We start from the raw sequence: 27094 nt of genomic DNA, 5'->3' as shown, positions 1-27094 counted from the left end.
TTTAAACGACGAAATATCGCCAACGGGAAGGAAATTACAGTCGATTTTCGTCAAAATTTTAGGAACGATCGGGTTTTGCGAGCGCCTGGGCTTGTTTCCACTCTGAAACGGTGGTGCACTACATTCGGCGTGTAAAATGGAGTAAAATGAGCGTTTAAACGACGAAATATCGCGAACGGGAAGGAAATTACAGTCGATTTTCGTCAAAATTTTAGGAACGATCGGGTTTTGCGAGCGCCTGGGCTTGTTTCCACTCTGAAACGGTGGTGCTCTACATTCGGCGTGTAAAGTGGAGTGAAATGAGCGTTTAAACGACGAAATATCTCCAATGGGAAGGAATTTCGGTCGATTTTCGTCAAAATTTTACGAACGATCGGGTTTTGCGTGCGCCTTAGCTTGTTTCCACTCTGAAACGGTGGTGCACTACATTCGGCGTGTAAAATGGAGTAAAATGAGCGTTTAAACGACGAAATATCGCCAACGGGAAGGAAATTACAGTCGATTTTCGTCAAAATTTTAGGAACGATCGGGTTTTGCGAGCGCCTGGGCTTGTTTCCACTCTGAAACGGTGGTGCACTACATTCGGCGTGTAAAATGGAGTAAAATGAGCGTTTAAACGACGAAATATCGCGAACGGGAAGGAAATTACAGTCGATTTTCGTCAAAAGTTTAGGAACGATCGGGTTTTGCGAGCGCCTGGGCTTGTTTCCACTCTGAAACGGTGGTGCACTACATTCGGCGTGTAAAATGGAGTAAAATGAGCGTTTAAACGACGAAATATCGCCAACGGGAAGGAAATTACAGTCGATTTTCGTCAAAATTTCACGAACGATCGGGTTTTGCGAGCGCCTGGGCTTGTTTCCACTCTGAAACGGTGGCGCACTACATTCGGCGTGTAAAATGGAGTAAAATGAGCGTTTAAACGACGAAATATCTCCAATGGGAAGGAATTTCGGTCGATTTTCGTCAAAATTTCACGAACGATCGGGTTTTGCGTGCGCCTGGGCTTGTTTCCACTCTGAAACGGTGGTGCACTACATTCGGCGTGTAAAATGGAGTAAAATGAGCGTTTAAACGACGAAATATCTCCAATGGGAAGGAATTTCGGTCGATTTTCGTCAAAATTTTACGAACGATCGGGTTTTGCGTGCGCCTTAGCTTGTTTCCACTCTGAAACGGTGGTGCCGTACATTCGGCGTGTAAAATGGAGTAAAATGAGCGTTTAAACGACGAAATATCGCCAACGGGAAGGAAATTACAGTCGATTTTCGTCAAAATTTTAGGAACGATCGGGTTTTGCGAGCGCCTGGGCTTGTTTCCACTCTGAAACGGTGGTGCACTACATTCGGCGTGTAAAATGGAGTAAAATGAGCGTTTAAACGACGAAATATCGCCAACGGGAAGGAAATTACAGTCGATTTTCGTCAAAATTTCACGAACGATCGGGTTTTGCGAGCGCCTGGGCTTGTTTCCACTCTGAAACGGTGGTGCACTACATTCGGCGTGCAAAATGGAGTAAAATGAGCGTTTAAACGACGAAATATCTCCAATGGGAAGGAATTTCGGTCGATTTTCGTCAAAATTTTACGAACGATCGGGTTTTGCGTGCGCCTGGGCTTGTTTCCACTCTGAAACGGTGGTGCACTACATTCGGCGTGTAAAATGGAGTCAAATGAGCGTTTAAACGACGAAATATCGCGAACGGGAAGGAAATTACAGTCGATTTTCGTCAAAATTTTAGGAACGATCGGGTTTTGCGAGCGCCTGGGCTTGTTTCCACTCTGAAACGGTGGTGCACTACATTCGGCGTGTAAAATGGAGTAAAATGAGCGTTTAAACGACGAAATATCGCCAACGGGAAGGAAATTACAGTCGATTTTCGTCAAAATTTCACGAACGATCGGGTTTTGCGAGCGCCTGGGCTTGTTTCCACTCTGAAACGGTGGTGCACTACATTCGGCGTGTAAAATGGAGTAAAATGAGCGTTTAAACGACGAAATATCTCCAATGGGAAGGAATTTCGGTCGATTTTCGTCAAAATTTCACGAACGATCGGGTTTTGCGTGCGCCTGGGCTTGTTTCCACTCTGAAACGGTGGTGCACTACATTCGGCGTGTAAAATGGAGTAAAATGAGCGTTTAAACGACGAAATATCTCCAATGGGAAGGAATTTCGGTCGATTTTCGTCAAAATTTCACGAACGATCGGGTTTTGCGTGCGCCTGGGCTTTTTTCCACTCTGAAACGGTGGTGCTCTACATTCGGCGTGTAAAGTGGAGTGAAATGAGCGTTTAAACGACGAAATATCTCCAATGGGAAGGAATTTCGGTCGATTTTCGTCAAAATTTTACGAACGATCGGGTTTTGCGTGCGCCTGGGCTTGTTTCCACTCTGAAACGGTGGTGCACTACATTCGGCGTGTAAAATGGAGTAAAATGAGCGTTTAAACGACGAAATATCGCGAACGGGAAGGAAATTACAGTCGATTTTCGTCAAAATTTTAGGAACGATCGGGTTTTGCGAGCGCCTGGGCTTGTTTCCACTCTGAAACGGTGGTGCACTACATTCGGCGTGTAAAATGGAGTAAAATGAGCGTTTAAACGACGAAATATCGCCAACGGGAAGGAAATTACAGTCGATTTTCGTCAAAATTTCACGAACGATCGGGTTTTGCGAGCGCCTGGGCTTGTTTCCACTCTGAAACGGTGGTGCACTACATTCGGCGTGTAAAATGGAGTAAAATGAGCGTTTAAACGACGAAATATCTCCAATGGGAAGGAATTTCGGTCGATTTTCGTCAAAATTTTACGAACGATCGGGTTTTGCGTGCGCCTGGGCTTGTTTCCACTCTGAAACGGTGGTGCACTACATTCGGCGTGTAAAATGGAGTCAAATGAGCGTTTAAACGACGAAATATCGCGAACGGGAAGGAAATTACAGTCGATTTTCGTCAAAATTTTAGGAACGATCGGGTTTTGCGAGCGCCTGGGCTTGTTTCCACTCTGAAACGGTGGTGCACTACATTCGGCGTGTAAAATGGAGTAAAATGAGCGTTTAAACGACGAAATATCGCCAACGGGAAGGAAATTACAGTCGATTTTCGTCAAAATTTCACGAACGATCGGGTTTTGCGAGCGCCTGGGCTTGTTTCCACTCTGAAACGGTGGTGCACTACATTCGGCGTGTAAAATGGAGTAAAATGAGCGTTTAAACGACGAAATATCTCCAATGGGAAGGAATTTCGGTCGATTTTCGTCAAAATTTCACGAACGATCGGGTTTTGCGTGCGCCTGGGCTTGTTTCCACTCTGAAACGGTGGTGCACTACATTCGGCGTGTAAAATGGAGTAAAATGAGCGTTTAAACGACGAAATATCTCCAATGGGAAGGAATTTCGGTCGATTTTCGTCAAAATTTCACGAACGATCGGGTTTTGCGTGCGCCTGGGCTTTTTTCCACTCTGAAACGGTGGTGCTCTACATTCGGCGTGTAAAGTGGAGTGAAATGAGCGTTTAAACGACGAAATATCTCCAATGGGAAGGAATTTCGGTCGATTTTCGTCAAAATTTTACGAACGATCGGGTTTTGCGTGCGCCTGGGCTTGTTTCCACTCTGAAACGGTGGTGCACTACATTCGGCGTGTAAAATGGAGTAAAATGAGCGTTTAAACGACGAAATATCGCGAACGGGAAGGAAATTACAGTCGATTTTCGTCAAAATTTTAGGAACGATCGGGTTTTGCGAGCGCCTGGGCTTGTTTCCACTCTGAAACGGTGGTGCACTACATTCGGCGTGTAAAATGGAGTAAAATGAGCGTTTAAACGACGAAATATCGCCAACGGGAAGGAAATTACAGTCGATTTTCGTCAAAATTTCACGAACGATCGGGTTTTGCGAGCGCCTGGGCTTGTTTCCACTCTGAAACGGTGGTGCACTACATTCGGCGTGTAAAATGGAGTAAAATGAGCGTTTAAACGACGAAATATCTCCAATGGGAAGGAATTTCGGTCGATTTTCGTCAAAATTTTACGAACGATCGGGTTTTGCGTGCGCCTGGGCTTGTTTCCACTCTTAAACGGTGGTGCTCTACATTCGGCGTGTAAAATGGAGTAAAATGAGCGTTTAAACGACGAAATATCTCCAATGGGAAGGAATTTCGGTCGATTTTCGTCAAAATTTCACGAACGATCGGGTTTTGCGTGCGCCTGGGCTTGTTTCCACTCTGAAACGGTGGTGCACTACATTCGGCGTGTAAAATGGAGTAGAATGAGCGTTTAAACGACGAAATATCGCCAACGGGAAGGAAATTACAGTCGATTTTCGTCAAAATTTTACGAACGATCGGGTTTTGCGAGCGCCTGGGCTTGTTTCCACTCTGAAACGGTGGTGCCGTACATTCGGCGTGTAAAATGGAGTAAAATGAGCGTTTAAACGACGAAATATCGCCAACGGGAAGGAAATTACAGTCGATTTTCGTCAAAATTTTAGGAACGATCGGGTTTTGCGAGCGCCTGGGCTTGTTTCCACTCTGAAACGGTGGTGCACTACATTCGGCGTGTAAAATGGAGTAAAATGAGCGTTTAAACGACGAAATATCGCCAACGGGAAGGAAATTACAGTCGATTTTCGTCAAAATTTCACGAACGATCGGGTTTTGCGAGCGCCTGGGCTTGTTTCCACTCTGAAACGGTGGTGCACTACATTCGGCGTGCAAAATGGAGTAAAATGAGCGTTTAAACGACGAAATATCTCCAATGGGAAGGAATTTCGGTCGATTTTCGTCAAAATTTTACGAACGATCGGGTTTTGCGTGCGCCTGGGCTTGTTTCCACTCTGAAACGGTGGTGCACTACATTCGGCGTGTAAAATGGAGTCAAATGAGCGTTTAAACGACGAAATATCGCGAACGGGAAGGAAATTACAGTCGATTTTCGTCAAAATTTTAGGAACGATCGGGTTTTGCGAGCGCCTGGGCTTGTTTCCACTCTGAAACGGTGGTGCACTACATTCGGCGTGTAAAATGGAGTAAAATGAGCGTTTAAACGACGAAATATCGCCAACGGGAAGGAAATTACAGTCGATTTTCGTCAAAATTTCACGAACGATCGGGTTTTGCGAGCGCCTGGGCTTGTTTCCACTCTGAAACGGTGGTGCACTACATTCGGCGTGCAAAATGGAGTAAAATGAGCGTTTAAACGACGAAATATCTCCAATGGGAAGGAATTTCGGTCGATTTTCGTCAAAATTTTACGAACGATCGGGTTTTGCGTGCGCCTGGGCTTGTTTCCACTCTGAAACGGTGGTGCACTACATTCGGCGTGTAAAATGGAGTAAAATGAGCGTTTAAACGACGAAATATCGCGAACGGGAAGGAAATTACAGTCGATTTTCGTCAAAATTTTAGGAACGATCGGGTTTTGCGAGCGCCTGGGCTTGTTTCCACTCTGAAACGGTGGTGCTCTACATTCGGCGTGTAAAGTGGAGTGAAATGAGCGTTTAAACGACGAAATATCTCCAATGGGAAGGAATTTCGGTCGATTTTCGTCAAAATTTTACGAACGATCGGGTTTTGCGTGCGCCTTAGCTTGTTTCCACTCTGAAACGGTGGTGCACTACATTCGGCGTGTAAAATGGAGTAAAATGAGCGTTTAAACGACGAAATATCGCCAACGGGAAGGAAATTACAGTCGATTTTCGTCAAAATTTTAGGAACGATCGGGTTTTGCGAGCGCCTGGGCTTGTTTCCACTCTGAAACGGTGGTGCACTACATTCGGCGTGTAAAATGGAGTAAAATGAGCGTTTAAACGACGAAATATCGCCAACGGGAAGGAAATTACAGTCGATTTTCGTCAAAATTTCACGAACGATCGGGTTTTGCGAGCGCCTGGGCTTGTTTCCACTCTGAAACGGTGGTGCACTACATTCGGCGTGTAAAATGGAGTAAAATGAGCGTTTAAACGACGAAATATCTCCAATGGGAAGGAATTTCGGTCGATTTTCGTCAAAATTTCACGAACGATCGGGTTTTGCGTGCGCCTGGGCTTGTTTCCACTCTGAAACGGTGGTGCTCTACATTCGGCGTGTAAAGTGGAGTGAAATGAGCGTTTAAACGACGAAATATCTCCAATGGGAAGGAATTTCGGTCGATTTTCGTCAAAATTTTACGAACGATCGGGTTTTGCGTGCGCCTGGGCTTGTTTCCACTCTGAAGCGGTGGTGCACTACATTCGGCGTGTAAGATGGAGTAAAATGAACGTTTAAACGACGAAATATCTCCAATGGGAAGGAATTTCGGTCGAATTTCGTCAAAATTTCACGAACGATCGGGTTTTGCGTGCGCCTGGGCTTGTTTCCACTCTGAAACGGTGGTGCACTACATTCGGCGTGTAAAATGGAGTAAAATGAGCGTTTAAACGACGAAATATCTCCAATGGGAAGGAATTTCGGTCGATTTTCGTCAAAATTTCACGAACGATCGGGTTTTGCGTGCGCCTGGGCTTGTTTCCACTCTGAAACGGTGGTGCTCTACATTCGGCGTGTAAAATGGAGTAAAATGAGCGTTTAAACGACGAAATATCTCCAACGGGAAGGAAATTACAGTCGATTTTCGTCAAAATCTTAGGAACGATCGGGTTTTGCGTGCGCCTGGGCTTGTTGCCACTCTGAAACGGTGGTGCACTACATTCGGCGTGTAAAATGGAGTAAAATGAGCGTTTAAACGACGAAATATCTCCAATGGGAAGGAATTTCGGTCGATTTTCGTCAAAATTTCACGAACGATCGGGTCTTGCGTGCGCCTGGGCTTGTTTCCACTCTGAAACGGTGGTGCACTACATTCGGCGTGTAAAATGGAGCAAAATGAGCGTTTAAACGACGAAATATCTCCAATGGGAAGGAAATTACAGTCGATTTTCGTCAAAATTTCACGAACGATCGTGTTTTGCGTGCGCCTGGGCTTGTTTCCACTCTGAAACGGTGATGCACTACATTCGGCGTGTAAAATGGAGTAAAATGAGCGTTTAAACGACGAAATATCTCCAATGGGAAGGAAATTACAGTCGATTTTCGTCAAAATTTCACGAACGATCGGGTTTTGCGTGCGCCTGGGCTTGTTTCCACTCTGAAACGGTGGTGCACTACATTCGGCGTGTAAAATGGAGTAAAATGAGCGTTTAAACGACGAAATATCTCCAATGGGAAGGAATTTCAGTCCATTTTCGTCAAAATTTCACGAACGATCGGGTTTTGCGTGCGCCTGGGCTTGATTCCACTCTGAAACGGTGGTGCACTACATTCGGCGTGTAAAATGGAGTAAAATGAGCGTTTAAACGACGAAATATCTCCAATGGGAAGGAATTTCAGTCCATTTTCGTCAAAATTTCACGAACGATCGGGTTTTGCGAGCGCCTGGGCTTGTTTCCACTCTGAAACGGTGGTGCACTACATTCGGCGTGTAAAATGGACTAAATTGAGCGTTTAAACGACGAAATATCTCCAACGGGAAGGAAATTACAGTCGATTTTCGTCAAAATTTTACGAACGATCGGGTTTTGCGAGCGCCTGGGCTTGTTTCCACTCTGAAACGCTGGTGCACTACATTCGGCGTGTAAAATGGAGTAAAATGAGCGTTTAAACGACGAAATATCTCCAATGGGAAGGAATTTCGGTCGATTTTCGTCAAAATTTCACGAACGATCGGGTTTTGCGTGCGCCTGGGCTTGTTTCCACTCTGAAACGGTGGTGCACTACATTCGGCGTGTAAAATGGAGTAAAATGAGCGTTTAAACGACGAAATATCTCCAACGGGAAGGAAATTACAGTCGATTTTCGTCAAAATTTTACGAACGATCGGGTTTTGCGAGCGCCTGGGCTTGTTTCCACTCTGAAACGGTGGTGCACTACATTCGGCGTGTAAAATGGAGTAAAATGAGCGTTTAAACGACGAAATATCTCCAACGGGAAGGAAATTACAGTCGATTTTCGTCAAAATTTTACGAACGATCGGGTTTTGCGAGCGCCTGGGCTTGTTTCCACTCTGAAACGGTGGTGCACTACATTCGGCGTGTAAAATGGAGTAAAATGAGCGTTTAAACGACGAAATATCTCCAATGGGAAGGAATTTCGGTCGATTTTCGTCAAAATTTCACGAACGATCGGGTTTTGCGTGCGCCTGGGCTTGTTTCCACTCTGAAACGGTGGTGCACTACATTCGGCGTGTAAAATGGAGTAAAATGAGCGTTTAAACGACGAAATATCTCCAATGGGAAGGAATTTCAGTCCATTTTCGTCAAAATTTCACGAACGATCGGGTTTTGCGAGCGCCTGGGCTTGTTTCCACTCTGAAACGGTGGTGCACTACATTCGGCGTGTAAAATGGACTAAATTGAGCGTTTAAGCGACGAAATATCTCCAACGGGAAGGAAATTACAGTCGATTTTCGTCAAAATTTTACGAACGATCGGGTTTTGCGAGCGCCTGGGCTTGTTTCCACTCTGAAACGCTGGTGCACTACATTCGGCGTGTAAAATGGAGTAAAATGAGCGTTTAAACGACGAAATATCTCCAATGGGAAGGAATTTCGGTCGATTTTCGTCAAAATTTCACGAACGATCGGGTTTTGCGTGCGCCTGGGCTTGTTTCCACTCTGAAACGGTGGTGCACTACATTCGGCGTGTAAAATGGAGTAAAATGAGCGTTTAAACGACGAAATATCTCCAACGGGAAGGAAATTACAGTCGATTTTCGTCAAAATTTTACGAACGATCGGGTTTTGCGAGCGCCTGGGCTTGTTTCCACTCTGAAACGGTGGTGCACTACATTCGGCGTGTAAAATGGAGTAAAATGAGCGTTTAAACGACGAAATATCTCCAACGGGAAGGAAATTACAGTCGATTTTCGTCAAAATTTTACGAACGATCAGGTTTTGCGAGCGCCTGGGCTTGTTTCCACTCTGAAACGGAGGTGCACTACATTCGGCGTGTAAAATGGAGTAAAATGAGCGTTTAAACGACGAAATATCTCCAACGGGAAGGAAATTACAGTCGATTTTCGTCAAAATTTTACGGACGATCGGGTTTTGCGAGCGCCTGGGCTTGTTTCCACTCTGAAACGGTGGTGCACTACATTCGGCGTGTAAAATGGAGTAAAATGAGCGTTTAAACGACGAAATATCTCCAACGGGAAGGAAATTACAGTCGATTTTCGTCAAAATTTTACGAACGATCGGGTTTTGCGAGCGCCTGGGCTTGTTTCCACTCTGAAACGGTGGTGCACTACATTCGGCGTGTAAAATGGAGTAAAATGAGCGTTTAAACGACGAAATATCTCCAATGGGAAGGAATTTCGGTCGATTTTCGTCAAAATTTCACGAACGATCGGGTTTTGCGTGCGCCTGGGCTTGTTTCCACTCTGAAACGGTGGTGCACTACATTCGGCGTGTAAAATGGAGTAAAATGAGCGTTTAAACGACGAAATATCTCCAACGGGAAGGAAATTACAGTCGATTTTCGTCAAAATTTTACGAACGATCGGGTTTTGCGAGCGCCTGGGCTTGTTTCCACTCTGAAACGGTGGTGCACTACATTCGGCGTGTAAAATGGAGTAAAATGAGCGTTTAAACGACGAAAAATCTCCAACGGGAAGGAAATTACAGTCGATTTTCGTCAAAATTTTACGAACGATCGGGTTTTGCGAGCGCCTGGGCTTGTTTCCACTCTGAAACGGTGGTGCACTACATTCGGCGTGTAAAATGGAGTAAAATGAGCGTTTAAACGACGAAATATCTCCAATGGGAAGGAATTTCGGTCGATTTTCGTCAAAATTTCACGAACGATCGGGTTTTGCGTGCGCCTGGGCTTGTTTCCACTCTGAAACGGTGGTGCACTACATTCGGCGTGTAAAATGGAGTAAAATGAGCGTTTAAACGACGAAATATCTCCAACGGGAAGGAAATTACAGTCGATTTTCGTCAAAATTTTACGAACGATCGGGTTTTGCGAGCGCCTGGGCTTGTTTCCACTCTGAAACGGTGGTGCACTACATTCGGCGTGTAAAATGGAGTAAAATGAGCGTTTAAACGACGAAATATCTCCAACGGGAAGGAAATTACAGTCGATTTTCGTCAAAATTTTACGAACGATCGGGTTTTGCGAGCGCCTGGGCTTGTTTCCACTCCGAAACGGTGGTGCACTACATTCGGCGTGTAAAATGGAGTAAAATGAGCGTTTAAACGACGAAATATCTCCAACGGGAAGGAAATTACAGTCGATTTTCGTCAAAATTTTACGAACGATCGGGATTTGCGAGCGCCTGGGCTTGTTTCCACTCTGAAACGGTGGTGCACTACATTCGGCGTGTAAAATGGAGTAAAATGAGCGTTTAAACGACGAAATATCTCCAACGGGAAGGAAATTACAGTCGATTTTCGTCAAAATTTTACGAACGATCGGGATTTGCGAGCGCCTGGGCTTGTTTCCACTCTGAAACGGTGGTGCACTACATTCGGCGTGTAAAATGGAGTAAAATGAGCGTTTAAACGACGAAATATCTCCAATGGGAAGGAATTTCGGTCGATTTTCGTCAAAATTTCACGAACGATCGGGTTTTGCGAGCGCCTGGGCTTGTTTCCACTCTGAAACGGTGGTGCACTACATTCGGCGTGTAAAATGGAGTAACATGAGCGTTTAAACGACGAAATATCTCCAATGGGAAGGAATTTCGGTCGATTTTCGTCAAAATTTCACGAACGATCGGGTCTTGCGTGCGCCTGGGCTTGTTTCCACTCTGAAACGGTGGTGCACTACATTCGGCGTGTAAAATGGAGTAAAATGAGCGTTTAAACGACGAAATATCTCCAACGGGAAGGAAATTACAGTCGATTTTCGTCAAAATTTTACGAACGATCGGGTTTTGCGAGCGCCTGGGCTTGTTTCCACTCCGAAACGGTGGTGCACTACATTCGGCGTGTAAAATGGAGTAAAATGAGCGTTTAAACGACGAAATATCTCCAACGGGAAGGAAATTACAGTCGATTTTCGTCAAAATTTTACGAACGATCGGGATTTGCGAGCGCCTGGGCTTGTTTCCACTCTGAAACGGTGGTGCACTACATTCGGCGTGTAAAATGGAGTAAAATGAGCGTTTAAACGACGAAATATCTCCAACGGGAAGGAAATTACAGTCGATTTTCGTCAAAATTTTACGAACGATCGGGATTTGCGAGCGCCTGGGCTTGTTTCCACTCTGAAACGGTGGTGCACTACATTCGGCGTGTAAAATGGAGTAAAATGAGCGTTTAAACGACGAAATATCTCCAATGGGAAGGAATTTCGGTCGATTTTCGTCAAAATTTCACGAACGATCGGGTTTTGCGAGCGCCTGGGCTTGTTTCCACTCTGAAACGGTGGTGCACTACATTCGGCGTGTAAAATGGAGTAACATGAGCGTTTAAACGACGAAATATCTCCAATGGGAAGGAATTTCGGTCGATTTTCGTCAAAATTTCACGAACGATCGGGTCTTGCGTGCGCCTGGGCTTGTTTCCACTCTGAAACGGTGGTGCACTACATTCGGCGTGTAAAATGGAGTAAAATGAGCGTTTAAACGACGAAATATCTCCAATGGGAAGGAATTTCGGTCGATTTTCGTCAAAATTTCACGAACGATCGGGTTTTGCGAGCGCCTGGGCTTGTTTCCACTCTGAAACGGTGGTGCACTACATTCGGCGTGTAAAATGGAGTAAAATGAGCGTTTAAACGACGAAATATCTCCAATGGGAAGGAATTTCGGTCGATTTTCGTCAAAATTTCACGAACGATCGGGTTTTGCGAGCGCCTGGGCTTGTTTCCACTCTGAAACGGTGGTGCACTACATTCGGCGTGTAAAATGGAGTAACATGAGCGTTTAAACGACGAAATATCTCCAATGGGAAGGAATTTCGGTCGATTTTCGTCAAAATTTCACGAACGATCGGGTCTTGCGTGCGCCTGGGCTTGTTTCCACTCTGAAACGGTGGTGCACTACATTCGGCGTGTAAAATGGAGTAAAATGAGCATTTAAACGACGAAATATCTCCAATGGGAAGGAATTTCGGTCGATTTTCGTCAAAATTTCACGAACGATCGGGTTTTGCGAGCGCCTGGGCTTGTTTCCACTCTGAAACGTTGGTGCACTACATTCGGCGTGTAAAATGGAGTAAAATGAGCGTTTAAACGACGAAATATCTCCCACGGGAAGGAAATTACAGTCGATTTTCGTCAAAATTTTACGAACGATCGGGTTTTGCGAGCGCCTGGGCTTGTTTCCACTCTGAAACGGTGGTGCACTACATTCGGCGTGTAAAATGGAGTAAAATGAGCGTTTAAACGACGAAATATCTCCAATGGGAAGGAATTTCGGTCGATTTTCGTCAAAATTTCACGAACGATCGGGTTTTGCGTGCGCCTGGGCTTGTTTCCAGTCTGAAACGGTGGTGCACTACATTCGGCGTGTAAAATGGAGTAAAATGAGCGTTTTAACAACGAAATATCTCCAACGGGAAGGAAATTACAGTCGATTTTCGTCAAAATTTCACGAACGATCGGGTTTTGCGAGCGCCTGGGCTTGTTTCCACTCTGAAACGGTGGTGCACTACATTCGGCGTGTAAAATGGAGTAAAATGAGCGTTTAAACGACGAAATATCTCCAATGGGAAGGAATTTCGGTCGATTTTCGTCAAAATTTCACGAACGATCGGGTTTTGCGTGCGCCTGGCCTTGTTTCCACTCTGAAACGGTGGTGCACTACATTCAGCGTGTAAAATGGAGTAAACTGAGCGTTTAAACGACGAAATATCTCCAATGGGAAGGAATTTCGGTCGATTTTCGTCAAAATTTCACGAACGATCGGGTTTTGCGAGCGCCTGGGCTTGTTTCCACTCTGAAACGGTGGTGCACTACATTCGGCGTGTAAAATGGAGTAACATGAGCGTTTAAACGACGAAATATCTCCAATGGGAAGGAATTTCGGTCGATTTTCGTCAAAATTTCACGAACGATCGGGTCTTGCGTGCGCCTGGGCTTGTTTCCACTCTGAAACGGTGGTGCACTACATTCGGCGTGTAAAATGGAGTAAAATGAGCGTTTAAACGACGAAATATCTCCAATGGGAAGGAATTTCGGTCGATTTTCGTCAAAATTTCACGAACGATCGGGTTTTGCGAGCGCCTGGGCTTGTTTCCACTCTGAAACGGTGGTGCACTACATTCGGCGTGTAAAATGGAGTAACATGAGCGTTTAAACGACGAAATATCTCCAATGGGAAGGAATTTCGGTCGATTTTCGTCAAAATTTCACGAACGATCGGGTTTTGCGTGCGCCTGGGCTTGTTTCCACTCTGAAACGGTGGTGCACTACATTCGGCGTGTAAAATGGAGTAACATGAGCGTTTAAACGACGAAATATCTCCAATGGGAAGGAATTTCGGTCGATTTTCGTCAAAATTTCACGAACGATCGGGTCTTGCGTGCGCCTGGGCTTGTTTCCACTCTGAAACGGTGGTGCTCTACATTCGGCGTGTAAAATGGAGTAAAATGAGCGTTTAAACGACGAAATATCTCCAACGGGAAGGAAATTACAGTCGATTTTCGTCAAAATCTTAGGAACGATCGGGTTTTGCGTGCGCCTGGGCTTGTTGCCAATCTGAAACGGTGGTGCACTACATTCGGCGTGTAAAATGGAGTAAAATGAGCGTTTAAACGACGAAATATCTCCAATGGGAAGGAACTTCGGTCGATTTTCGACAAAATTTCAAGAACGATCGGGTTTTGCGTGCGCCTGGGCTTGTTTCCACTCTGAAACGGTGGTGCACTACATTCGGCGTGTAAAATGGAGTAAAATGAGCGTTTTAACAACGAAATATCTCCAACGGGAAGGAAATTACAGTCGATTTTCGTCAAAATTTCACGAACGATCGGGTTTTGCGAGCGCCTGGGCTTGTTTCCACTCTGAAACGGTGGTGCACTACATTCGGCGTGTAAAATGGAGTAAAATGAGCGTTTAAACGACGAAATATCTCCAATGGGAAGGAATTTCGGTCGATTTTCGTCAAAATTTCACGAACGATCGGGTTTTGCGTGCGCCTGGCCTTGTTTCCACTCTGAAACGGTGGTGCACTACATTCGGCGTGTAAAATGGAGTAAACTGAGCGTTTAAACGACGAAATATCTCCAATGGGAAGGAATTTCGGTCGATTTTCGTCAAAATTTCACGAACGATCGGGTTTTGCGAGCGCCTGGGCTTGTTTCCACTCTGAAACGGTGGTGCACTACATTCGGCGTGTAAAATGGAGTAACATGAGCGTTTAAACGACGAAATATCTCCAATGGGAAGGAATTTCGGTCGATTTTCGTCAAAATTTCACGAACGATCGGGTCTTGCGTGCGCCTGGGCTTGTTTCCACTCTGAAACGGTGGTGCACTACATTCGGCGTGTAAAATGGAGTAAAATGAGCGTTTAAACGACGAAATATCTCCAATGGGAAGGAATTTCGGTCGATTTTCGTCAAAATTTCACGAACGATCGGGTTTTGCGAGCGCCTGGGCTTGTTTCCACTCTGAAACGGTGGTGCACTACATTCGGCGTGTAAAATGGAGTAACATGAGCGTTTAAACGACGAAATATCTCCAATGGGAAGGAATTTCGGTCGATTTTCGTCAAAATTTCACGAACGATCGGGTTTTGCGAGCGCCTGGGCTTGTTTCCACTCTGAAACGGTGGTGCACTACATTCGGCGTGTACAATGGAGTAACATGAGCGTTTAAACGACGAAATATCTCCAATGGGAAGGAATTTCGGTCGATTTTCGTCAAAATTTCACGAACGATCGGGTCTTGCGTGCGCCTGGGCTTGTTTCCACTCTGAAACGGTGGTGCACTACATTCGGCGTGTAAAATGGAGTAAAATGAGCGTTTAAACGACGAAATATCTCCAATGGGAAGGAATTTCGGTCGATTTTCGTCAAAATTTCACGAACGATCGGGTTTTGCGAGCGCCTGGGCTTGTTTCCACTCTGAAACGGTGGTGCACTACATCCGGCGTGTAAAATGGAGTAACATGAGCGTTTAAACGACGAAATATCTCCAATGGGAAGGAATTTCGGTCGATTTTCGTCAAAATTTCACGAACGATCGGGTTTTGCGTGCGCCTGGGCTTGTTTCCACTCTGAAACGGTGGTGCTCTACATTCGGCGTGTAAAATGGAGTAAAATGAGCGTTTAAACGACGAAATATCTCCAACGGGAAGGAAATTACAGTCGATTTTCGTCAAAATCTTAGGAACGATCGGGTTTTGCGTGCGCCTGGGCTTGTTGCCACTCTGAAACGGTGGTGCACTACATTCGGCGTGTAAAATGGAGTAAAATGAGCGTTTAAACGACGAAATATCTCCAATGGGAAGGAATTTCGGTCGATTTTCGACAAAATTTCAAGAACGATCGGGTTTTGCGTGCGCCTGGGCTTGTTTCCACTCTGAAACGGTGGTGCACTACATTCGGCGTGTAAAATGGAGTAAAATGAGCGTTTTAACAACGAAATATCTCCAACGGGAAGGAAATTACAGTCGATTTTCGTCAAAATTTCACGAACGATCGGGTTTTGCGAGCGCCTGGGCTTGTTTCCACTCTGAAACGGTGGTGCACTACATTCGGCGTGTAAAATGGAGTAAAATGAGCGTTTAAACGACGAAATATCTCCAATGGGAAGGAATTTCGGTCGATTTTCGTCAAAATTTCACGAACGATCGGGTTTTGCGTGCGCCTGGCCTTGTTTCCACTCTGAAACGGTGGTGCACTACATTCGGCGTGTAAAATGGAGTAAACTGAGCGTTTAAACGACGAAATATCTCCAATGGGAAGGAATTTCGGTCGATTTTCGTCAAAATTTCACGAACGATCGGGTTTTGCGAGCGCCTGGGCTTGTTTCCACTCTGAAACGATGGTGCACTACATTCGGCGTGTAAAATGGAGTAACATGAGCGTTTAAACGACGAAATATCTCCAATAGGAAGGAATTTCGGTCGATTTTCGTCAAAATTTCACGAACGATCGGGTCTTGCGTGCGCCTGGGCTTGTTTCCACTCTGAAACGGTGGTGCACTACATTCGGCGTGTAAAATGGAGTAAAATGAGCGTTTAAACGACGAAATATCTCCAATGGGAAGGAATTTCGGTCGATTTTCGTCAAAATTTCACGAACGATCGGGTTTTGCGAGCGCCTGGGCTTGTTTCCACTCTGAAACGGTGGTGCACTACATTCGGCGTGTAAAATGGAGTAACATGAGCGTTTAAACGACGAAATATCTCCAATGGGAAGGAATTTCGGTCGATTTTCGTCAAAATTTCACGAACGATCGGGTTTTGCGTGCGCCTGGGCTTGTTTCCACTCTGAAACGGTGGTGCTCTACATTCGGCGTGTAAAATGGAGTAAAATGAGCGTTTAAACGACGAAATATCTCCAACGGGAAGGAAATTACAGTCGATTTTCGTCAAAATCTTAGGAACGATCGGGTTTTGCGTGCGCCTGGGCTTGTTGCCACTCTGAAACGGTGGTGCACTACATTCGGCGTGTAAAATGGAGTAAAATGAGCGTTTAAACGACGAAATATCTCCAATGGGAAGGAATTTCGGTCGATTTTCGACAAAATTTCAAGAACGATCGGGTTTTGCGTGCGCCTGGGCTTGTTTCCACTCTGAAACGGTGGTGCACTACATTCGGCGTGTAAAATGGAGTAAAATGAGCGTTTTAACAACGAAATATCTCCAACGGGAAGGAAATTACAGTCGCTTTTCGTCAAAATTTCACGAACGATCGGGTTTTGCGAGCGCCTGGGCTTGTTTCCACTCTGAAACGGTGGTGCACTACATTCGGCGTGTAAAATGGAGTAAAATGAGCGTTTAAACGACGAAATATCTCCAATGGGAAGGAATTTCAGTCCATTTTCGTCAAAATTTCACGAACGATCGGGTTTTGCGAGCGCCTGGGCTTGTTTCCACTCTGAAACGGTGGTGCACTACATTCGGCGTGTAAAATGGAGTAAAATGAGCGTTTAAACGACGAAATATCTCCAATGGGAAGGAAATTACAGTCGATTTTCGTCAAAATTTCACGAACGATCGGGTTTTGCGTGCGCCTGGGCTTGTTTCCACTCTGAAACGGTGATGCACTACATTCGGCGTGTAAAATGGAGTAAAATGAGCGTTTAAACGACGAAATATCTCCAATGGGAAGGAAATTACAGTCGATTTTCGTCAAAATTTCACGAACGATCGGGTTTTGCGTGCGCCTGGGCTTGTTTCCACTCTGAAACGGTGGTGCACTACATTCGGCGTGTAAAATGGAGTAAAATGAGCGTTTAAACGACGAAATATCTCCAATGGGAAGGAATTTCAGTCCATTTTCGTCAAAATTTCACGAACGATCGGGTTTTGCGTGCGCCTGGGCTTGATTCCACTCTGAAACGGTGGTGCACTACATTCGGCGTGTAAAATGGAGTAAAATGAGCGTTTAAACGACGAAATATCTCCAATGGGAAGGAATTTCAGTCCATTTTCGTCAAAATTTCACGAACGATCGGGTTTTGCGAGCGCCTGGGCTTGTTTCCACTCTGAAACGCTGGTGCACTACATTCGGCGTGTAAAATGGAGTAAAATGAGCGTTTAAACGACGAAATATCTCCAACGGGAAGGAAATTACAGTCGATTTTCGTCAAAATTTTACGAACGATCGGGTTTTGCGAGCGCCTGGGCTTGTTTCCACTCTGAAACGCTGGTGCACTACATTCGGCGTGTAAAATGGAGTAAAATGAGCGTTTAAACGACGAAATATCTCCAACGGGAAGGAAATTACAGTCGATTTTCGTCAAAATTTTACGAACGATCGGGTTTTGCGAGCGCCTGGGCTTGTTTCCACTCTGAAACGGTGGTGCACTACATTCGGCGTGTAAAATGGAGTAAAATGAGCGTTTAAACGACGAAATATCTCCAATGGGAAGGAATTTCGGTCGATTTTCGTCAAAATTTCACGAACGATCGGGTTTTGCGTGCGCCTGGGCTTGTTTCCACTCTGAAACGGTGGTGCACTACATTCGGCGTGTAAAATGGAGTAAAATGAGCGTTTAAACGACGAAATATCTCCAATGGGAAGGAATTTCAGTCCATTTTCGTCAAAATTTCACGAACGATCGGGTTTTGCGTGCGCCTGGGCTTGATTCCACTCTGAAACGGTGGTGCACTACATTCGGCGTGTAAAATGGAGTAAAATGAGCGTTTAAACGACGAAATATCTCCAATGGGAAGGAAATTACAGTCGATTTTCGTCAAAATTTCACGAACGATCGGGTTTTGCGTGCGCCTGGGCTTGTTTCCACTCTGAAACGGTGGTGCACTACATTCGGCGTGTAAAATGGAGTAAAATGAGCGTTTAAACGACGAAATATCTCCAATGGGAAGGAATTTCAGTCCATTTTCGTCAAAATTTCACGAACGATCGGGTTTTGCGTGCGCCTGGGCTTGATTCCACTCTGAAACGGTGGTGCACTACATTCGGCGTGTAAAATGGAGTAAAATGAGCGTTTAAACGACGAAATATCTCCAATGGGAAGGAATTTCAGTCCATTTTCGTCAAAATTTCACGAACGATCGGGTTTTGCGAGCGCCTGGGCTTGTTTCCACTCTGAAACGCTGGTGCACTACATTCGGCGTGTAAAATGGAGTAAAATGAGCGTTTAAACGACGAAATATCTCCAACGGGAAGGAAATTACAGTCGATTTTCGTCAAAATTTTACGAACGATCGGGTTTTGCGAGCGCCTGGGCTTGTTTCCACTCTGAAACGGTGGTGCACTACATTCGGCGTGTAAAATGGAGTAAAATGAGCGTTTAAACGACGAAATATCTCCAATGGGAAGGAATTTCGGTCGATTTTCGTCAAAATTTCACGAACGATCGGGTTTTGCGTGCGCCTGGGCTTGTTTCCACTCTGAAACGGTGGTGCACTACATTCGGCGTGTAAAATGGAGTAAAATGAGCGTTTAAACGACGAAATATCTCCAATGGGAAGGAATTTCAGTCCATTTTCGTCAAAATTTCACGAACGATCGGGTTTTGCGTGCGCCTGGGCTTGATTCCACTCTGAAACGGTGGTGCACTACATTCGGCGTGTAAAATGGAGTAAAATGAGCGTTTAAACGACGAAATATCTCCAATGGGAAGGAATTTCAGTCCATTTTCGTCAAAATTTCACGAACGATCGGGTTTTGCGAGCGCCTGGGCTTGTTTCCACTCTGAAACGGTGGTGCACTACATTCGGCGTGTAAAATGGACTAAATTGAGCGTTTAAACGACGAAATATCTCCAACGGGAAGGAAATTACAGTCGATTTTCGTCAAAATTTCACGAACGATCGGGTTGTGCGAGCGCCTGGGCTTGTTTCCACTCTGAAACGGTGGTGCACTACATTCGGCGTGTAAAATGGAGTAAAATTAGCGTTTAAACGACGAAATATCTCCAATGGGAAGGAATTTCGGTCGATTTTCGTCAAAATTTTACGAACGATCGGGTTTTGCGAGCGCCTGGGCTTGTTTCCACTCTGAAACGGTGGTGCTCTACATTCGGCGTGTAAAGTGGAGTGAAATGAGCGTTTAAACGACGAAATATCTCCAATGGGAAGGAATTTCGGTCGATTTTCGTCAAAATTTTACGAACGATCGGGTTTTGCCTGCGCCTGGGCTTGTTTCCACTCTGAAACGGTGGTGCACTACATTCGGCGTGTAAAATGGAGTAAAATGAGCGTTTAAACGACGAAATATCGCGAACGGGAAGGAAATTACAGTCGATTTTCGTCAAAATTTTAGGAACGATCGGGTTTTGCGAGCGCCTGGGCTTGTTTCCACTCTGAAACGGTGGTGCACTACATTCGGCGTGTAAAATGGAGTAAAATGAGCGTTTAAACGACGAAATATCGCCAACGGGAAGGAAATTACAGTCGATTTTCGTCAAAATTTCACGAACGATCGGGTTTTGCGAGCGCCTGGGCTTGTTTCCACTCTGAAACGGTGGTGCACTACATTCGGCGTGTAAAATGGAGTAAAATGAGCGTTTAAACGACGAAATATCTCCAATGGGAAGGAATTTCGGTCGATTTTCGTCAAAATTTTACGAACGATCGGGTTTTGCGTGCGCCTGGGCTTGTTTCCACTCTTAAACGGTGGTGCTCTACATTCGGCGTGTAAAATGGAGTAAAATGAGCGTTTAAACGACGAAATATCTCCAATGGGAAGGAATTTCGGTCGATTTTCGTCAAAATTTCACGAACGATCGGGTTTTGCGTGCGCCTGGGCTTGTTTCCACTCTGAAACGGTGGTGCACTACATTCGGCGTGTAAAATGGAGTAGAATGAGCGTTTAAACGACGAAATATCGCCAACGGGAAGGAAATTACAGTCGATTTTCGTCAAAATTTTACGAACGATCGGGTTTTGCGAGCGCCTGGGCTTGTTTCCACTCTGAAACGGTGGTGCACTACATTCGGCGTGTAAAATGGAGTAAAATGAGCGTTTAAACGACGAAATATCTCCAACGGGAAGGAAATTACAGTCGATTTTCGTCAAAATTTTAGGAACGATCGGGTTTTGCGTGCGACTAGGCTTGTTGCCACTCTGAAACGGTGGTGCACTACATTCGGCGTGTAAAATGGAGTAAAATGAGCGTTTAAACGACGAAATATCTCCAATGGGAAGGAATTTCGGTCGATTTTCGTCAAAATTTCACGAACGATCGGGTTTTGCGTGCGCCTGGGCTTGTTTCCACTCTGAAACGGTGGTGCACTACATTCGGCGTGTAAAATGGAGTAAAATGAGCGTTTAAACGACGAAATATCTCCAACGGGAAGGAATTTCGGTCGATTTTCGTCAAAATTTCACGAACGATCGGGTTTTGCGTGCGCCTGGGCTTGTTTCCACTCTGAAACGGTGGTGCACTACATTCGGCGTGTAAAATGGAGTAAAATGAGCGTTTAAACGACGAAATATCTCCAATGGGAAGGAATTTCGGTCGATTTTCGTCAAAATTTCACGAACGATCGGGTTTTGCGAGCGCCTGGGCTTGTTTCCACTCTGAAACGGTGGTGCACTACATTCGGCGTGTAAAATGGAGTAAAATGAGCGTTTAAACGACGAAATATCTCCAACGGGAAGGAAATTACAGTCGATTTTCGTCAAAATTTTACGAACGATCGGGTTTTGCGAGCGCCTGGGCTTGTTTCCACTCTGAAACGGTGGTGCACTACATTCGGCGTGTAAAATGGAGTAAAATGAGCGTTTAAACGACGAAATATCTCCAATGGGAAGGAATTTCGGTCGATTTTCGTCAAAATTTCACGAACGATCGGGTTTTGCGTGCGCCTGGGCTTGTTTCCACTCTGAAACGGTGGTGCACTACATTCGGCGTGTAAAATGGAGTAAAATGAGCGTTTAAACGACGAAATATCTCCAACGGCAAGGAAATTACAGTCGATTTTCGTCAAAATTTTACGGACGATCGGGTTTTGCGAGCGCCTGGGCTTGTTTCCACTCTGAAACGGTGGTGCACTACATTCGGCGTGTAAAATGGAGTAAAATGAGCGTTTAAACGACGAAATATCTCCAATGGGAAGGAATTTCGGTCGATTTTCGTCAAAATTTCACGAACGATCGGGTTTTGCGTGCGCCTGGGCTTGTTTCCACTCTGAAACGGTGGTGCACTACATTCGGCGTGTAAAATGGAGTAAAATGAGCGTTTAAACGACGAAATATCTCCAACGGGAAGGAAATTACAGTCGATTTTCGTCAAAATTTTACGAACGATCGGGTTTTGCGTGCGCCTGGGCTTGTTGCCACTCTGAAACGGTGGTGCACTACATTCGGCGTGTAAAATGGAGTAAAATGAGCGTTTAAACGACGAAATATCTCCAATGGGAAGGAATTTCGGTCGATTGTCGTCAAAATTTCACGAACGATCGGGTTTTGCGTGCGCCTGGGCTTGTTTCCACTCTGAAACGGTGGTGCACTACATTCGGCGTGTAAAATGGAGTAAAATGAGCGTTTAAACGACGAAATATCTCCAACGGGAAGGAAATTACAGTCGATTTTCGTCAAAATTTTACGAACGGTCGGGTTTTGCGTGCGCCTGGGCTTGTTGCCACTCTGAAACGGTGGTGCACTACATTCGGCGTGTAAAATGGAGTAAAATGAGCGTTTAAACGACGAAATATCTCCAACGGGAAGGAAATTACAGTCGATTTTCGTCAAAATTTTAGGAACGATCGGGTTTTGCGTGCGCCTGGGCTTGTTGCCACTCTGAAACGGTGGTGCACTAACATTCGGCGTGTAAAATGGAGTAAAATGAGCGTTTAAACGACGAAATATCTCCAATGGGAAGGAATTTCGGTCGATTTTCGTCAAAATTTCACGAACGATCGGGTTTTGCGTGCGCCTGGGCTTGTTTCCACTCTGAAACGGTGGTGCACTACATTCGGCGTGTAAAATGGAGTAAAATGAGCGTTTAAACGACGAAATATCTCCAATGGGAAGGAAATTACAGTCGTTTTTCGTCAAAATTTCACGAACGATCGGGTTTTGCATGCGCCTGGGCTTGATTCCACTCTGAAATGGTGGTGCACTACATTCGGCGTGTAAAATGGAGTGAAATGAGCGTTTAAACGACGAAATATCTCCAATGGGAAGGAAATTACAGTCGATTTTCGTCAAAATTTTACAAACGATCGGGTTTTGCGAGCGCCTGGGCTTGTTTCCACTCTGAAACGGTGGTGCACTACATTCGGCGTGTAAAATGGAGTAAAATGAGCGTTTAAACGACGAAATATCTCCAATGGGAAGGAATTTCGGTCGATTTTCGTCAAAATTTCACGAACGATCGGGTTTTGCGTGCGCCTGGGCTTGTTTCCACTCTGAAACGGTGGTGCACTACATTCGGCGTGTAAAATGGAGTAAAATGAGCGTTTAAACGACGAAATATCTCCAATGGGAAGGAATTTCGGTCGATTGTCGTCAAAATTTCACGAACGATCGGGTTTTGCGTGCGCCTGGGCTTGTTTCCACTCTGAAACGGTGGTGCACTACATTCGGCGTGTAAAATGGAGTAAAATGAGCGTTTAAACGACGAAATATCTCCAACGGGAAGGAAATTACAGTCGATTTTCGTCAAAATTTTACGAACGGTCGGGTTTTGCGTGCGCCTGGGCTTGTTGCCACTCTGAAACGGTGGTGCACTACATTCGGCGTGTAAAATGGAGTAAAATGAGCGTTTAAACGACGAAATATCTCCAACGGGAAGGAAATTACAGTCGATTTTCGTCAAAATTTTAGGAACGATCGGGTTTTGCGTGCGCCTGGGCTTGTTGCCACTCTGAAACGGTGGTGCACTAACATTCGGCGTGTAAAATGGAGTAAAATGAGCGTTTAAACGACGAAATATCTCCAATGGGAAGGAATTTCGGTCGATTTTCGTCAAAATTTCACGAACGATCGGGTTTTGCGTGCGCCTGGGCTTGTTTCCACTCTGAAACGGTGGTGCACTACATTCGGCGTGTAAAATGGAGTAAAATGAGCGTTTAAACGACGAAATATCTCCAATGGGAAGGAAATTACAGTCGTTTTTCGTCAAAATTTCACGAACGATCGGGTTTTGCATGCGCCTGGGCTTGATTCCACTCTGAAACGGTGGTGCACTACATTCGGCGTGTAAAATGGAGTGAAATGAGCGTTTAAACGACGAAATATCTCCAATGGGAAGGAAATTACAGTCGATTTTCGTCAAAATTTTACAAACGATCGGGTTTTGCGAGCGCCTGGGCTTGTTTCCACTCTGAAACGGTGGTGCACTACATTCGGCGTGTAAAATGGAGTAAAATGAGCGTTTAAACGACGAAATATCTCCAATGGGAAGGAATTTCGGTCGATTTTCGTCAAAATTTCACGAACGATCGGGTTTTGCGTGCGCCTGGGCTTGTTTCCACTCTGAAACGGTGGTGCACTACATTCGGCGTGTAAAATGGAGTAAAATGAGCGTTTAAACGACGAAATATCTCCAACGGGAAGGAAATTACAGTCGATTTTCGTCAAAATTTTACGAACGATCGGGTTTTGCGAGCGCCTGGGCTTGTTTCCACTCTGAAACGGTGGTGCACTACATTCGGCGTGTAAAATGGAGTAAAATGAGCGTTTAAACGACGAAATATCTCCAATGGGAAGGAATTTCGGTCGATTTTCGTCAAAATTTCACGAACGATCGGGTTTTGCGTGCGCCTGGGCTTGTTTCCACTCTGAAACGGTGGTGCACTACATTCGGCGTGTAAAATGGAGTAAAATGAGCGTTTAAACGACGAAATATCTCCAACGGGAAGGAAATTACAGTCGATTTTCGTCAAAATTTTACGAACGATCGGGTTTTGCGAGCGCCTGGGCTTGTTTCCACTCTGAAACGGTGGTGCACTACATTCGGCGTGTAAAATGGAGTAAAATGAGCGTTTAAACGACGAAATATCTCCAATGGGAAGGAATTTCGGTCGATTTTCGTCAAAATTTCACGAACGATCGGGTTTTGCGAGCGCCTGGGCTTGTTTCCACTCTGAAACGGTGGTGCACTACATGCGGCGTGTAAAATGGAGTAAAATGAGCGTTTAAACGACGAAATATCTCCAACGGGAAGGAAATTACAGTCGATTTTCGTCAAAATTTTACGAACGGTCGGGTTTTGCGTGCGCCTGGGCTTGTTGCCACTCTGAAACGGTGGTGCACTACATTCGGCGTGTAAAATGGAGTAAAATGAGCGTTTAAACGACGAAATATCTCCAACGGGAAGGAAATTACAGTCGATTTTCGTCAAAATTTTAGGAACGATCGGGTTTTGCGTGCGCCTGGGCTTGTTGCCACTCTGAAACGGTGGTGCACTAACATTCGGCGTGTAAAATGGAGTAAAATGAGCGTTTAAACGACGAAATATCTCCAACGGGAAGGAATTTCGGTCGATTTTCGTCAAAATTTCACGAACGATCGGGTTTTGCGTGCGCCTGGGCTTGTTGCCACTCTGAAACGGTGGTGCACTAACATTCGGCGTGTAAAATGGAGTAAAATGAGCGTTTAAACGACGAAATATCTCCAATGGGAAGGAATTTCGGTCGATTTTCGTCAAAATTTCACGAACGATCGGGTTTTGCGTGCGCCTGGGCTTGTTTCCACTCTGAAACGGTGGTGCACTACATTCGGCGTGTAAAATGGAGTAAAATGAGCGTTTAAACGACGAAATATCTCCAATGGGAAGGAAATTACAGTCGTTTTTCGTCAAAATTTCACGAACGATCGGGTTTTGCATGCGCCTGGGCTTGATTCCACTCTGAAACGGTGGTGCACTACATTCGGCGTGTAAAATGGAGTGAAATGAGCGTTTAAACGACGAAATATCTCCAATGGGAAGGAAATTACAGTCGATTTTCGTCAAAATTTTACAAACGATCGGGTTTTGCGAGCGCCTGGGCTTGTTTCCACTCTGAAACGGTGGTGCACTACATTCGGCGTGTAAAATGGAGTAAAATGAGCGTTTAAACGACGAAATATCTCCAATGGGAAGGAATTTCGGTCGATTTTCGTCAAAATTTCACGAACGATCGGGTTTTGCGTGCGCCTGGGCTTGTTTCCACTCTGAAACGGTGGTGCACTACATTCGGCGTGTAAAATGGAGTAAAATGAGCGTTTAAACGACGAAATATCTCCAACGGGAAGGAAATTACAGTCGATTTTCGTCAAAATTTTACGAACGATCGGGTTTTGCGAGCGCCTGGGCTTGTTTCCACTCTGAAACGGTGGTGCACTACATTCGGCGTGTAAAATGGAGTAAAATGAGCGTTTAAACGACGAAATATCTCCAATGGGAAGGAATTTCGGTCGATTTTCGTCAAAATTTCACGAACGATCGGGTTTTGCGTGCGCCTGGGCTTGTTTCCACTCTGAAACGGTGGTGCACTACATTCGGCGTGTAAAATGGAGTAAAATGAGCGTTTAAACGACGAAATATCTCCAACGGGAAGGAAATTACAGTCGATTTTCGTCAAAATTTTACGAACGATCGGGTTTTGCGAGCGCCTGGGCTTGTTTCCACTCTGAAACGGTGGTGCACTACATTCGGCGTGTAAAATGGAGTAAAATGAGCGTTTAAACGACGAAATATCTCCAATGGGAAGGAATTTCGGTCGATTTTCGTCAAAATTTCACGAACGATCGGGTTTTGCGAGCGCCTGGGCTTGTTTCCACTCTGAAACGGTGGTGCACTACATGCGGCGTGTAAAATGGAGTAAAATGAGCGTTTAAACGACGAAATATCTCCAACGGGAAGGAAATTACAGTCGATTTTCGTCAAAATTTTACGAACGGTCGGGTTTTGCGTGCGCCTGGGCTTGTTGCCACTCTGAAACGGTGGTGCACTACATTCGGCGTGTAAAATGGAGTAAAATGAGCGTTTAAACGACGAAATATCTCCAATGGGAAGGAAATTACAGTCGATTTTCGTCAAAATTTCACGAACGATCGGGTTTTGCGTGCGCCTGGGCTTGTTTCCACTCTGAAACGGTGGTGCACTACATTCGGCGTGTAAAATGGAGTAAAATGAGCGTTTAAACGACGAAATATCTCCAATGGGAAGGAATTTCGGTCGATTTTCGTCAAAATTTCACGAACGATCGGGTTTTGCGTGCGCCTGGGCTTGTTGCCACTCTGAAACGGTGGTGCACTACATTCGGCGTGTAAAATGGAGTAAAATGAGCGTTTAAACGACGAAATATCTCCAACGGGAAGGAAATTACAGTCGATTTTCGTCAAAATTTTAGGAACGATCGGGTTTTGCGTGCGCCTGGGCTTGTTGCCACTCTGAAACGGTGGTGCACTAACATTCGGCGTGTAAAATGGAGTAAAATGAGCGTTTAAACGACGAAATATCTCCAACGGGAAGGAATTTCGGTCGATTTTCGTCAAAATTTCACGAACGATCGGGTTTTGCGTGCGCCTGGGCTTGTTTCCACT

Source organism: Bombus fervidus, chromosome 9 (genome assembly GCF_041682495.2).
Source record: "Bombus fervidus isolate BK054 chromosome 9, iyBomFerv1, whole genome shotgun sequence".
Classification (NCBI taxonomy): Eukaryota; Metazoa; Arthropoda; class Insecta; order Hymenoptera; family Apidae; genus Bombus; species Bombus fervidus.
This window is presented reverse-complemented; position numbering follows the sequence as displayed.